Genomic DNA, 12,340 nt, shown 5'->3' on the forward strand with positions numbered 1-12,340 from the left:
AAAAGCTTGTAAAATTGGGAGAAATTTAAGAATAACCATATATACTGATAGCCAGTATGGTTATGGGGTTGTGCATGACTTTGGCCAATTGTGACTACAGAGGGAGTTCCTGACTTCTTCAGGCACCCCTATCCGAAATGGAAAATACGTGCAGGATTTACTGGAAGCAATCCAGTAACCAAAAGAATTGGCTGTGGTCAAGTGTGCTGCTCACAAATCTGGCAATGACGATGTGACAGCAGGTAATTGTTATGCTGACCAGTTAGCCAAACATTGTGCAAAATACAAAATGGCAATCAATATAAAGGTTGGGGGAAATGGAAGCAGCTGCCAACTTTTGATGCTAGAGGGAGTGAATACATGGGAGGAAGTGAGAGATTTACAGGAAGCAGCAGACCCACAGGAGAGGCAAAGATGGAGAAATTTTGGTTGTCGTAGGAGGCATGAAGATGGTGTCATTGTTTACCTTGATAATATGCCTGTGTTGCCAGACTGTATGCTTGCTCCTATGGCTAGGCTGATACATGGAGACACCCATGTGGGCAGAGATGAGATGATTCGCATGTTCCGCCAAACATGGTTCAACTCGAGATTCAGAAGCGTAGCAGAAGCACTCTGCCAGAGGTGTTTGACCTGCCAACAATTTAACCCTGGAAAGAAAACCATAGTATTACCAGGAAAAATTGGAAAGGCAGAAGGCCCTTTTATTAGATTACAACTTGACTTCTTTCAGTTGCCCCCTTGTCGAGGAATGAAATACCTACTTGTTATTGTCTGCCTGTTTTCAAAATGGGTGGAAGCTTTCCCTGCACGAAGAAATGACAGCATCACGGTAGCAAAATTGTTACTTAGGGAACTAATACCTCGTTACGGTTTCCCAGTCTTAATTGAATCTGACAGAGGAAGTCATTTCCAGAATGAAATAATAAAACAGATCTGTGAAGCATTCAAAGTCACGCAACATCTGCACTGTGCATATCGTCCAGAGGCTTCTGGAGTGGTAGAACATATAAATGGCACAATCAAGTCAAGATTGGGAAAGATGTGTGAATACACTCAACTGGAATGGCCAGATGCTCTGCCTCTTGTACTGATGGGACTCAGAAGTATTCCAGATCGGAACACGGGCTTGAGTCCCCATGAAATCCTGATGGGAAGAGCAATGCGGCAAGCATGGGTGCCAGGATACAAGTTAATAAGCATATCTGATGATTTGGTACTGGAATACTGTAAGGAACTGGCTGACCAAGTGCGTTCTATCTCTCGCCAGGTTGGGGGAGAAGACGTCGCCAGGCCAACGACTCCAGCACATAACCTGAATCCAGGTGATTGGGTCGCGATAAAGAAGCACACTCGGAAAAGTTGCCTTGAACCCAGGTGGGGAAAGCCACGACAGGTGATCCTGGTAACCACCACAGCTGTAAAGTGTGCAGGAGTACCTCGCTGGATCCATGCCAGCCACACGAAGAAAGTGACTGAACCAGACCTAACTAAAGCTGAAGGTTGGACAGCTGAAGGATCCCAAGACATCGGTCCTGAAGTAGCTGAAGAAGTACAACCGAGCTCCAGTGAAGAAGAGTGGATTCCATTAATCGATCTGACAATCGACCCTATACGAACCAGAAGTCAAGCTCAACTAGATAGATATTGGGATAGTGAGGACGAGACAGGTGAAGAAGAAGCTACTCAGATCATCGAAATCCATGTAAGATCTGATTCTGAGGAGGACCAGGTAGGGATAGAGCAGGTAATTGACACTCCTCCTAGAACACCTGCACCAGAGAAGGGACAGATATAAATTAGGGCGGAAGTTCATGCAGAAGAAAATTAAGAGTTCGAAGAGCGTGAACAGGAACAGGCAGGGTTAGACAATTGTGTTCAGGAAGAAAAAAACCGAAACAGATCAAAGCCAAGCTCAGCAAACACCTGAACAAGGCCAGCTTAGGGACCAGGCAGAAGAAACAGATGAAAGACCTGGACCTAGTCAGTTAGGGAACAATACAGGAGTTGAACTTGCTCCAAATGTGTCACAACTGAACGAAAACAAAAGAGTGTTTGAAAAAGGCCAAGACACAGTGCCAGTTAAAAGACTCAGAAAAGGTGACTCAGTTCCTTGATTTGTTAAAAGGCTGAGATTGCGTTTGAAGACGATAAACGAAGAACCTAACCAAATAAATGAAGTTTCGAGTCAAACTGACCCAGTGGTGACAAAGCAAAAGAGAAGAAGTGCTCGCATTAAAAAGCTGAATAACAAGTATTCGAGCCCTGAATGGACTTATTACGTACCGGAAGAATTTGAGAATCTGGAAATAAGTGACGCAAATACTGAAAGTGACGGAGAATTGGTTGCTGAACAGAGCGAAGACGAAGCAGAACCACCCTGAAAAGGTTACTCGAGTAAGCAAATTGTGCAGAGTTACAAAGAGGGGTTGAAGCTTCTTTAGAGCCGAAATGTCTGATTCTTCTGAGAATGGGAGACCAAGACGAAGTTGTTGTAAAACATGCTGCCAAGTATGTTTATGTAGTGTAGCAATAGTACTGATCCTTTGGATAGGACTAACAATAACCCTTCCTTCTATGATGAGTAAAAATACGAGTTTGTACCCGAACAATAACTTACCTGATGACACTGTAGAATCACACACTAGAATTACACCACAAAGAGTAGACACATTGGATAAACCACTTAGCCTGACAAGGAGACAATTAGACTTAGAAGCACCAGATGAGGAAGGATTACACTTTAACAAAATTAAGAACAAGACTCATTTAAATGTTTTCGCAAACCTGTTATTGCATTATGTAGAAACTATGGAAATAGACGACTGTTATGTCTGCATGAAGCTACCTACTTCTGTAGCTGAAGGCGTGACTTATCATCACCTGCCTTTAACCTATGGAATTTCCTGTAGTATACTAACTAGCTTATTTTATAAAAGAGGACCTTTACAGTATTACTATTCAAACTCTGACGTGACATTTTCTGAACTTCCTGTTCGAAGAAACCTGAACCCTGTACATACGACTAGAGATGTAGCTAAGTTATTTTCTAACTGTAGGAAAAATTAATATAGATGATGCACATAAAAATAACTTGACCTGTTCTTTACATGAAAAGGAAAAAGAATTTCTGGACATGGTAGAGAAGAGAAGAGAGAGTTTCCAAAAGAAAGCCAAGGACAAGAACCAGAAGGTTCCTAAATGGGCAGAGAGTATAGGGAGCACCCCAAATGGTGGAGCTAATGCTGCGATGCTTCTGGATTTCGAAAAGAAGGGGAAACTGTGTCTTAAAAGGGAAATGACTAGTTATTATAACAATTTTTTCATTGGTTCCAGTGAATGTGAACATAATTACAAGGTAATTGGAGGTTGGGGTTTCAAAGATGGGACAGAGCCTGTGTTTCCTGGAATTTATTTTATTTGTGGGAACAAGGCTTACTTCAAATTGCCCGACCATTGGTACGGGAGTTGCTACTTTGATATTGTCTTCCCAAAGATATACCATGTGGGGAAAATCACTGGAAGCAATGAAGAAACTAACCAATTAGTACGCAATAAAAGAGAAAGTGCTGGTGAAATTGTAAGAGATATTTTTAGCGCAATAATACCTGCAGTGGGAGTGGTTCTGAACACACACAAAATTTGCAAATTGTCAACAGTAGTAGATCGGTTATCTACCGACACTGCTGGAGGTTTCCTGATGGTCAATACCGAAATGGTTGCGGTCAGATCAATGGTTTTACAGAACAGACTTGCCCTTGATACTCTATTGGCAAAAGAGGGCGGAGTCTGCAGAATGTTGAAAGCGCAACATTGTTGCACTTACATACCTGATAAAAGTGTGGAAATCCAGAGGTATGTAAGGAACATTACTAATTTGGCGAAAGAACTCAAACCACTGGAGGTTGACAGTGCCTGGAAGAGACTTACTGATGGTCTCTCCGCCGTAGGTCATTGGTTTGCTAATTTAGGTAGAAGTTTTCTGATTAAGGTACTGATGCCCATTGCGGGAATAGGTTTAGTAGTGTTCATTATATTCGTCTGTTGTAAATGTCGAAAGCACCAGAAAAGGTATACTGTGAACCAGAGAGGAGTGAAGAGAAATGTGGATGAACTTGAATTAGAAGACATGAATAATCAGCTTTATAAAAGGGTGAAAAATTCTCACCCTAATAAAGAAACAAAAGAGAAATTGAACAGAATGTTTGAAGAAATTGAATTGGGCAAACTGTGATAAGTTGGCATCTGGTTCTAATGATTTGTGATGATAGAAAATATCATCAAAGAGGGGATTGATGGAGCAAGAATTTGCTTGGATCAAGAACCTCGAATAACAGTAATAAAATATAACCAACATGTTTGTCTTATTAATTTCCCCTTCTTTCTGACATTTTGGGTATCCTAGTGATGCTTGCCTATGTGTTTATTAACATTAATACGCTTGCCCCTAAAATGGCCGCTGCTTGGCGGGGTTTTCTTCTGCGCATGCATTGGTCACAATCACAGTTCTGGTGGGAATCTTTGCGCTTGCGCACTTGACTTAAGATGGCCGCTTTGTGTTCTCACATGCCGAAGATTGCACTATCACTTTCTGCATTTCTGGTCGTTTGCACTAATTTTAATGCTTTAAGTTAGTATAAAGTAAGGGGAGTCATATAGGGATTCCTGGTATACAGTGTATTCATTTATTTCTGTGTTTTAATTTGTTTTCGCTTACTTTGCATGTATCGAATCCGTTGGGCCTGGGAGGGATTCACAACTCCATCTTAGAAGTCCTTACTGCGCATGTCATCCTGGCAGAGGGAAGAAAACCTTGTACCAGTGGAACTCAGCCAGCTGGCAGCCACAGTCAAGATGCTCATGAGAAAGTGACCTGCGCCCCCCAAGATAAAGCTGAACTGTCCTGCAACTGAAACAATTGTATATAATCCATTGTATTTTGTAGAATATGTCATGGGAACCCCAAATTCAATAGGCGGTCCCAAAAGATGCAAATCTGGACTTGTAAAAGTTTATCCTGGTTGGTGTTTTGACCTGTCCTACTTGAGGACCAATCGAAATTGGGGATTCTTACACTTGCAACATTTGGGGGGTGGTACACTGACCCGAAAACAGTATAACTAGCCTAGGTTTAGCTAGAGAATTTATCCGACTTGTCCGAATAGCTGACCTGTCACTGACCCAACGCACTCAATAGGTGACTGATACAGAGAGCTGCGGAGCACTCTGTCCGTAATTTCCACAAACCCAAGCGGGATTTTTAAAACTTTAAGTGCTGGCGGAGCACTTTGCTGGGAAATTCGATAACCCAATCGGGGTTCTGGCTGATAGCTGCAGAGAGGGTGGAGCGTAGACGTTACATCCGAACTGCGGGTGCTGGTCTTACCTTGGTGATCCTGTCCTGATCCTAATCTGGTTTTCCTATCCTGTCCTGGGGTGTCCCTTCTGCACCTGCTGGCCTACTGGCGACTGTCCTTCCTTGGGGTTTCTCCTGTCCTTAACTGACCCGTGGCCAGGGTTGGTCTTCACACCGTTCTAGGTAAATATAGTGCTGGGAAATCTATTCTGCATCTTTCATTCTTTTCCTTGCTTTAATAAAACGTGGTCTTGCATATTGATTTTCCATGTTTTCTTTGCACTAACAAATGAAAAGGTCATACATTATAGTTGTTATTCTAGCATGTTCCATTTCTTGGCCATCCTTCAAGTACATTCCTGTTTTCAGTTCATGAAATACAGTTGTTCCTTTTCTTTACCTTCCCTTAGCTAAATGAAATGTTTGCTATGATATATTAGCGTGTCCCTCTTTTTACCTTCCCTATAGTTACATGTTACTTTTCGAGTCTTCATAAACTGACTAAATCCTCGTATTGTGTCACCTTTTAAGGGGTATATTTTAGCATGTCCCTTATTTTCCCCGTCCTTTAGTAACTCTATGACTAGTCTAAACTCCTGAAAATTCTTACTAGCATGTTCCTTGTTCTTACCTTCCTTTAGAATTCTAAATGGTTGGCCTGATTTATTTCCTATATGGATACGTGCTCTTTATAATCTTAGTTATTGACAGTTTATTGACTGTAAATCTAATGCTTAACGAGACTGACGAATTTTAGATAAAGGTTTTTGAAACTTTCTGAGTTTGTGGTTATTTTATGAGTGCAAATATAGAAAAGGTATTTTTGGTGTCTGCCTTTCTTTTACAGCTAGCTCCCTGATCCATTGTAGTCATTAGGTACCCGTGACAGTGGAATGGTAAGTCGGGTACACGAGAAAATACAATAGGAAGAAAACAGGGTTACTGGTAGTAGAGTGTAAGGTTACCCGATTAATAAATATGGTAAATTGAATTTTTTATGGGCCCAATACGTATATGGTAATTTTGTGGTCGGGTGACCTGCGCGTTCTATCAGTAGAGAAAGGACTGAAAGAGAGGTCTGATAGGAGGGGCATAGAGAGAGAGATAGTGCAGTGAGTTAAAGATTTAGATATGGTTATAAGAGAAGTGAAGCAGATGGAGGAGAGCTACAACGATGTCAGATGAAAAAAGAGTATGGAGAGAAAAGAGGGAGGCGGAGAGTTAAGGGAGATAGAGGGGATCAAGAGTGATAGATATAGAGTTGAGCACAGAGAGTGACAGTGAGAGAGCTACGGTCGGGAGAGGTAGGTAGAGAGAGTGAGTCACATGAAGCACATTAAGTATATTGAGAGAGAGAGAGAGAGAGAGAGAGAGGTGAAATAGATAAATATGAGGCAGAAAGAGCTGGGATAGTATGTAGGTACAAAGAGATGCAGAGATAGCTGTTAAGCGAGAAGTGTAAGATAGAAGAGGTGAGGTAAGGTGAGAAAAATGACAGATTGTTTTTTGATTTAACTGCCACCAACTTGTCTGAGAGTGCGGGTCTAAGGCTGGACCAAGTTTCTGTTAAGTATGCCTAGCGGTCAAATTAGAAAAGGCTAGTTTTTATGAGAGCTGGTATTATGGCAGGAATTTCGACTGTCCAACTCACATAACCAGGGGGCCCGGGCATTTGCCCACTTTGCCCATATCTTAAAGTAATTTGCCATATGCCACAATGCGAAGTAGCCAATTGTACCTTCTAATTTGGTCATCAAAACAGCCCTAACTGTGGTACAGTCTGTTCGCTACAGTGCTTAATTTGTAAAAGAAATAGGGTTGGTGCCTAAAGATCTGTCCAGATGCCTGCAGCCGATGCAATTAAATGTCAGTGAGACAAATACCAGGACTGCACAGTCTGAAATCCAACTCGTGTTTCATTAATCCACTACCCGACACCACTGGTGGCTGGTGACATTTGAAAGTGGTGGGGCGTAAACTTTCTGTCGTAGTGCACCGTGGCGAGCGAGCGCAGCTTGTGAGTCCGAACATCTTAAGGGAGGTTTGGGGGGGTTCTCCCCCCGAGAACATTTTGAAAAAAGTGTGGGTAAATGGTGCCTTTTCAAGCAAATTTGAGAAGCAAGTAGGTAAATAGAGCAATTGTGACTCTTCCTCTGGTTCGGTAATCTCCTCATACCCTTCCCCCTGTGCCCCCCCTCCCTGCCCATGCCCACCCAATCCGTGGTAAGCAACACTTGGCAGTTTACAGTTACTACCTGCGAGATACACACCTTCTGTAAAACGGTCTCCACCCTGAGAACAGTGCAACTACATAGCCCCTGCCCTACACCTCGCCAAATGAGCTTTCTCCCCTTCTTGTCTTTCTGGTAAATCCCCTGCGAATTCAGAGCCTGTTGTTTGAGCACTTAAGTGATAGGGAAAATATATCAAGTAGCACATGTCATAGAACACATAAAGCTGGAAGCATGTATCTCATGGAGCAGATATGACCAAGGGTCCATGTCTTTGGAACACATATCCCAGGTATAATATGTCCCCGCCTGCTCACGCGTTTCTACTCTCCACCATGACCCTTAGCCAGGTGTCTGCCACTGTACCTCGTCTGCGCACTGGAGGGGCCATTCAGCAGCAGGGGGTGGTCACTGGTGGACGAATCGTAGCCCAGCAGGAGCCACGAGCACCACAAAACCCCAGGGGTAACACTTCGCAGCAATCAAAGTGACCGGGCAAAAGTAGTGAGCTCTGTGGCTGTCAGTGTTCACAAGCGCTGAAGTGCACATGAGAGACACTACTAGTGAGATAGACAGTGCGATTTCTTAGTACCACAACACTGTATTCATAGGTGCACACACTGTGATAATCAGTGGGGTACTTACATACAGGATACAGGTTGGCAGCGCCATCAGTTTGTGAAAATAATCCTGTACACAGGCCCTGGTGTATGTACAAATGACCAAGCACATTCCTACACACACAAGGACAAACATCTAGGTGAACAGAGCCATAGAAAGGAGCAGATACACAGCCTCTCACATATGTACGAACAACCAAATACACAGGTATCTAAACACAGCCAGGCAACCAATTACAGGAGCTAATTTTTACAAACAAAGTCGGTTAAACTGCATCTTACATAAACACAAACAAGCAGGTATTCAGTCTCATGAATGAATGAAAACGTCTGGGACACAACCACAAACATGCCTTTATAATGTCCGGTTCACAGCACCCCCAAAGATACATACTAAAAAGTAGGCATGTAGCCTCACACATCTGTACAAACAGCCAGATACACAACTCCACACACTCACTCACACACACACACACACACACACACACACACCCACATGCAGAACAAACACTATGCAATGTGCATGGGGAGGACTTGCCTAGTTGCCTTACGTCACCACACTCAGTTCTGAAGACAAACTTATTCAGGGAGGGGAACGGGTGAAGGGACGTATTTTTCTGTCAGCTGTTATAGCGCCTAGGGGCAATTCATTTTGTTGCGTTTGTCGTGGAGAGGAAATACAGGAAGCAGGCAGGCATTGCTGCAAAGAGCTTCAGTCTCTAGTACACTCGACCCGGGAACTTTCAGGAGCACAACGTTCACAAACGCGTTTAAAATAGTTTTATTCGCTCGCTTTCTATCGTTTCTATTCTATCCCTATATAGCTTCTCTCTCCATCCAGTCTCTTTCTCTTCTCGTTCTCTCTCTCCATTACCATCTTTCTCGTTTTCTCTCTCACTTTAAATGTACACAAGCGTATCAAAAGATGGTAAAGTGTGGCCGTGCCCATAAGTGGGGGCGGTGGAACAAATACAGGGGCGATATATGTTTGTCTCCTTCAGTTGAACTACGACGTGAAATCATCGACTGTTGGATGAACCTTGAAATGATGAAATGATATAGCCCTCAGCCATGTAACTACCTCTCTGGCAGTGTGTCCCCATATGCTATGTACGTTGGACATTCTCCCCTGTCCTCCCATGCCGAACGTTCACTGCTCAGAATAGGAACTGTCATTCTCGCTTATCTTTGAGATGTGTATGGTGCCTATATAGTAATTTATGTATTGCAACATGTGACGTATTATTGCGGATCCGATTATTGTCTTATCATTGCCTTGTACCTTATTTTTCTTTATCTAATAAAATTGTTTACAAAAAAAAATGTGCACCTGCACGTTATGCACAGCTTCATCCCCTATATAATATTTTTTTTCCTTTAATTTCTTTCTTCCTTTCACTCGCCTCCCGACTTCATTCTCAATCCTGTGAGTTCTCTTTCTCTCGTTCATTCTCTCTCCCCCTGCTACTTTCAGTCTCACTGTGTCCCTTTATCTCGTTTCTCTCCCGTTTTCGTTCTCCTCCACCCCCAATGATCCCCTATCTTTTTCTCCTGCTCTTTTATTGTAGTCTTTCTCACTCTCTCCATCTCTCGATGACTGTATCATTGTCACTCTCTATTCCTCTCTCTCTATCTGTGTCCGCTCTCCAGTGCCGAGGCAAGGGTGCCATGGTCATGAAACAGGCAAGGAAAATGGTGCCCCCAGAATCGTGATTCAGCAGCGAAAAAGCTGCCATGATCGGGCAGTAGAGAGCCCCTCGTGCCCCTGCGACCACGTGCCACCGCAATTGGACGTAGGGGCATGCAGCTGAACTCATGGGAGAGCGTGAAGACCTGTCCTTGCAGGTGAAAAAAGCGCCAGAGGCACTAGCTCTATCAGCACATAACTATTCCCGTGTACAGAAGTTATATACATACCAGTGCGGCTCGCAGTACTCGTGGGGCGGCGGGGGGTAAATTAAAAGCAAACTTACCCGTCCGTGCCACCTCTGCTCCTGGGCCGGGGCCCAACGTTCTCCGTTCTGAACAGGAACAGGCAGGGTCGGATTGGGATCACAATTCGGCCCTGGCACTGACGAAAAAGTGGCCCACATTCAAGAGGCGTGGCCCATATTTAAGGGGCGTGGCCCACATTCAAGGGGCGTGCCCTTTCATGAAACACCATTTGCACAGACAAGGAATGAAAGTAGGAGGATACTGTTCTTCCACAGGACACAGGGCCAAGGTGACAATGGCCTACATGCTGAGCAACTAAAAAAAATAGCAAGGCCCCTTTCTGTCACAAAATTATTCCAGCCCTCCAGCACAGGAGCACCTGAAAAGCAGCAAAGCCCCTGCTATTACTAACCTACTTAGCCCTCCCCAGACCTTCAGCTCAGGAGCACATGAACAGAGGCAAGGCCCCTGCAATTAGTAAATTAATCAGCCCTCCAGGCCTCGGGAAAATGTCCTGGCAGGGGAGCACAAAACACAGCTTTCTGGGTCATCCAAGGTAGCCAGGTAGCCAGGGGGGAGGCTGAGGTGAAGCTGGTGCATGGGAAGTGCCTTTCCAGTGTGTTCTGGCAGTTTGAGTATTTACCATTTACTGTAGTATTACCCTTGTACCTGTGTAGGGTACCCTTTTGTAACTTGCACACGTCATTTTTCTCTGGTATCACACTGTATGCTACCTCTCACTTTTGTTTGCTTTAGATACTTGCACAAGTGCCACCATTGCCTACGTAACGTTTGTTCTTGTGCTGGAGTGTCTGCCATTTATTGCAGTATTATACCTCTACTTGTACTTTGTACGCTTTTGTAACCTGCACACATATAACTTTTTCCTCCTGTAATGTACCGATTGCTACCTCATGTATTTTTGTTGCTCACTATTGTCACTTTTGATTCATGTAACTTAACGTTTGCTTTTGTAATTTGTCCACTTGTAATTTTTCTTCTCATGTATTATTGCTGTTCCTAGTGTGAAGCGCTCTGACACCTTCGGGTAAAGTCCTCGCTATATAAAATCGCATAAATAAATAAATAAAATAAAAAAATTCCAAACATCACCTGGCCTCCACAGCAAGACCCATTCTTCCTCGCCCACTATGCCCTGAATGTGAAGGGCTGTGGGCGAGGTGTTAAGACTAACACCGTTTCTGGGCTGCATGGGCCCCAGGGGGGCCGAGGTGAAAATTGCTCAAAGGCCTGAGAAACAGCTGCCCCCCAGGGAGGCCGAATCTTGCAAACAATCACCCCTCCCCAGCCCAGCCTCAGCTTGATTGCTTGGCAGGGCAGGGGTGAATGAGAGGCCACAGCTGACAATAGCTGTCCGGCCGCACAGCGAGGCTGCTTTCATTTTCTCTGTCTGTCTCCGTGCACTCTGTGGGCCGTTTTTTTTCTCCCCTTTCCTAGTCCAGTCTCTGTGGACTGGGACAGGGGAGAAAAAAATGGCCCACAGAGGGCACTGAGGCACCGGCCCTTCGGCTCATGCCTGAATGCCCGCCTTGCCAATCCACCCCTGGGAACAGGCATGCTGCAGCTCCCTCCCCTCCTGTAATTCAATCACGATGCTGCAATGGCAGCGTTGTGATTGGTGAGCAGTCCCGGACGGCGCCCAGCCAGGCACCAGTAGGGAGGCCATTTTCTTTATGCAGGCTGCATGCAGCCTACATAGAGAAAATGTAGAGTGTGCATGACTGCTTTGGTAGGCCCCAGGGCCGACCATGCAGTCAGGGCACTCAGAGTGTTGCAAGCCCACCCGCCCGCCCCCAACCAGGCATACCCCTGCCGTCTGCTTTTTAGGTTTCGCCTGGCGATCTGCTGCGCAGCAGCGTTCGCGCAGGCGAAATCTTTTGAGAACAGTCTGGGGCTTTGTCCCGCCTCTCTGTTCCATTGGCTAGCTCCATAAATGGGGGCTAGCCATTGGAAGAGAGATCTGTCCGTCATTGCCGGAGCAGATTTGTGGGCGTTCCTGCAATTTTTACTCATCCCGCCCCTTTTTGTGCGTCATGAGGCGGTGGGCGTTTTTTTTTTTTTTTGCAGCCGTTTATTTTGTCATTTGCCCCGACCGCCGCCGGAAGAAGTCGTCCTCTGGTGAGTGCTTGTTCTTATTCCGTTCCTTCATTCTGCTTCTTAAAGCCCCTTTCCTGAGG

This window comes from Lissotriton helveticus, chromosome 6, assembly GCF_964261635.1.
Source record: "Lissotriton helveticus chromosome 6, aLisHel1.1, whole genome shotgun sequence".
NCBI classification, from domain to species: Eukaryota; Metazoa; Chordata; class Amphibia; order Caudata; family Salamandridae; genus Lissotriton; species Lissotriton helveticus.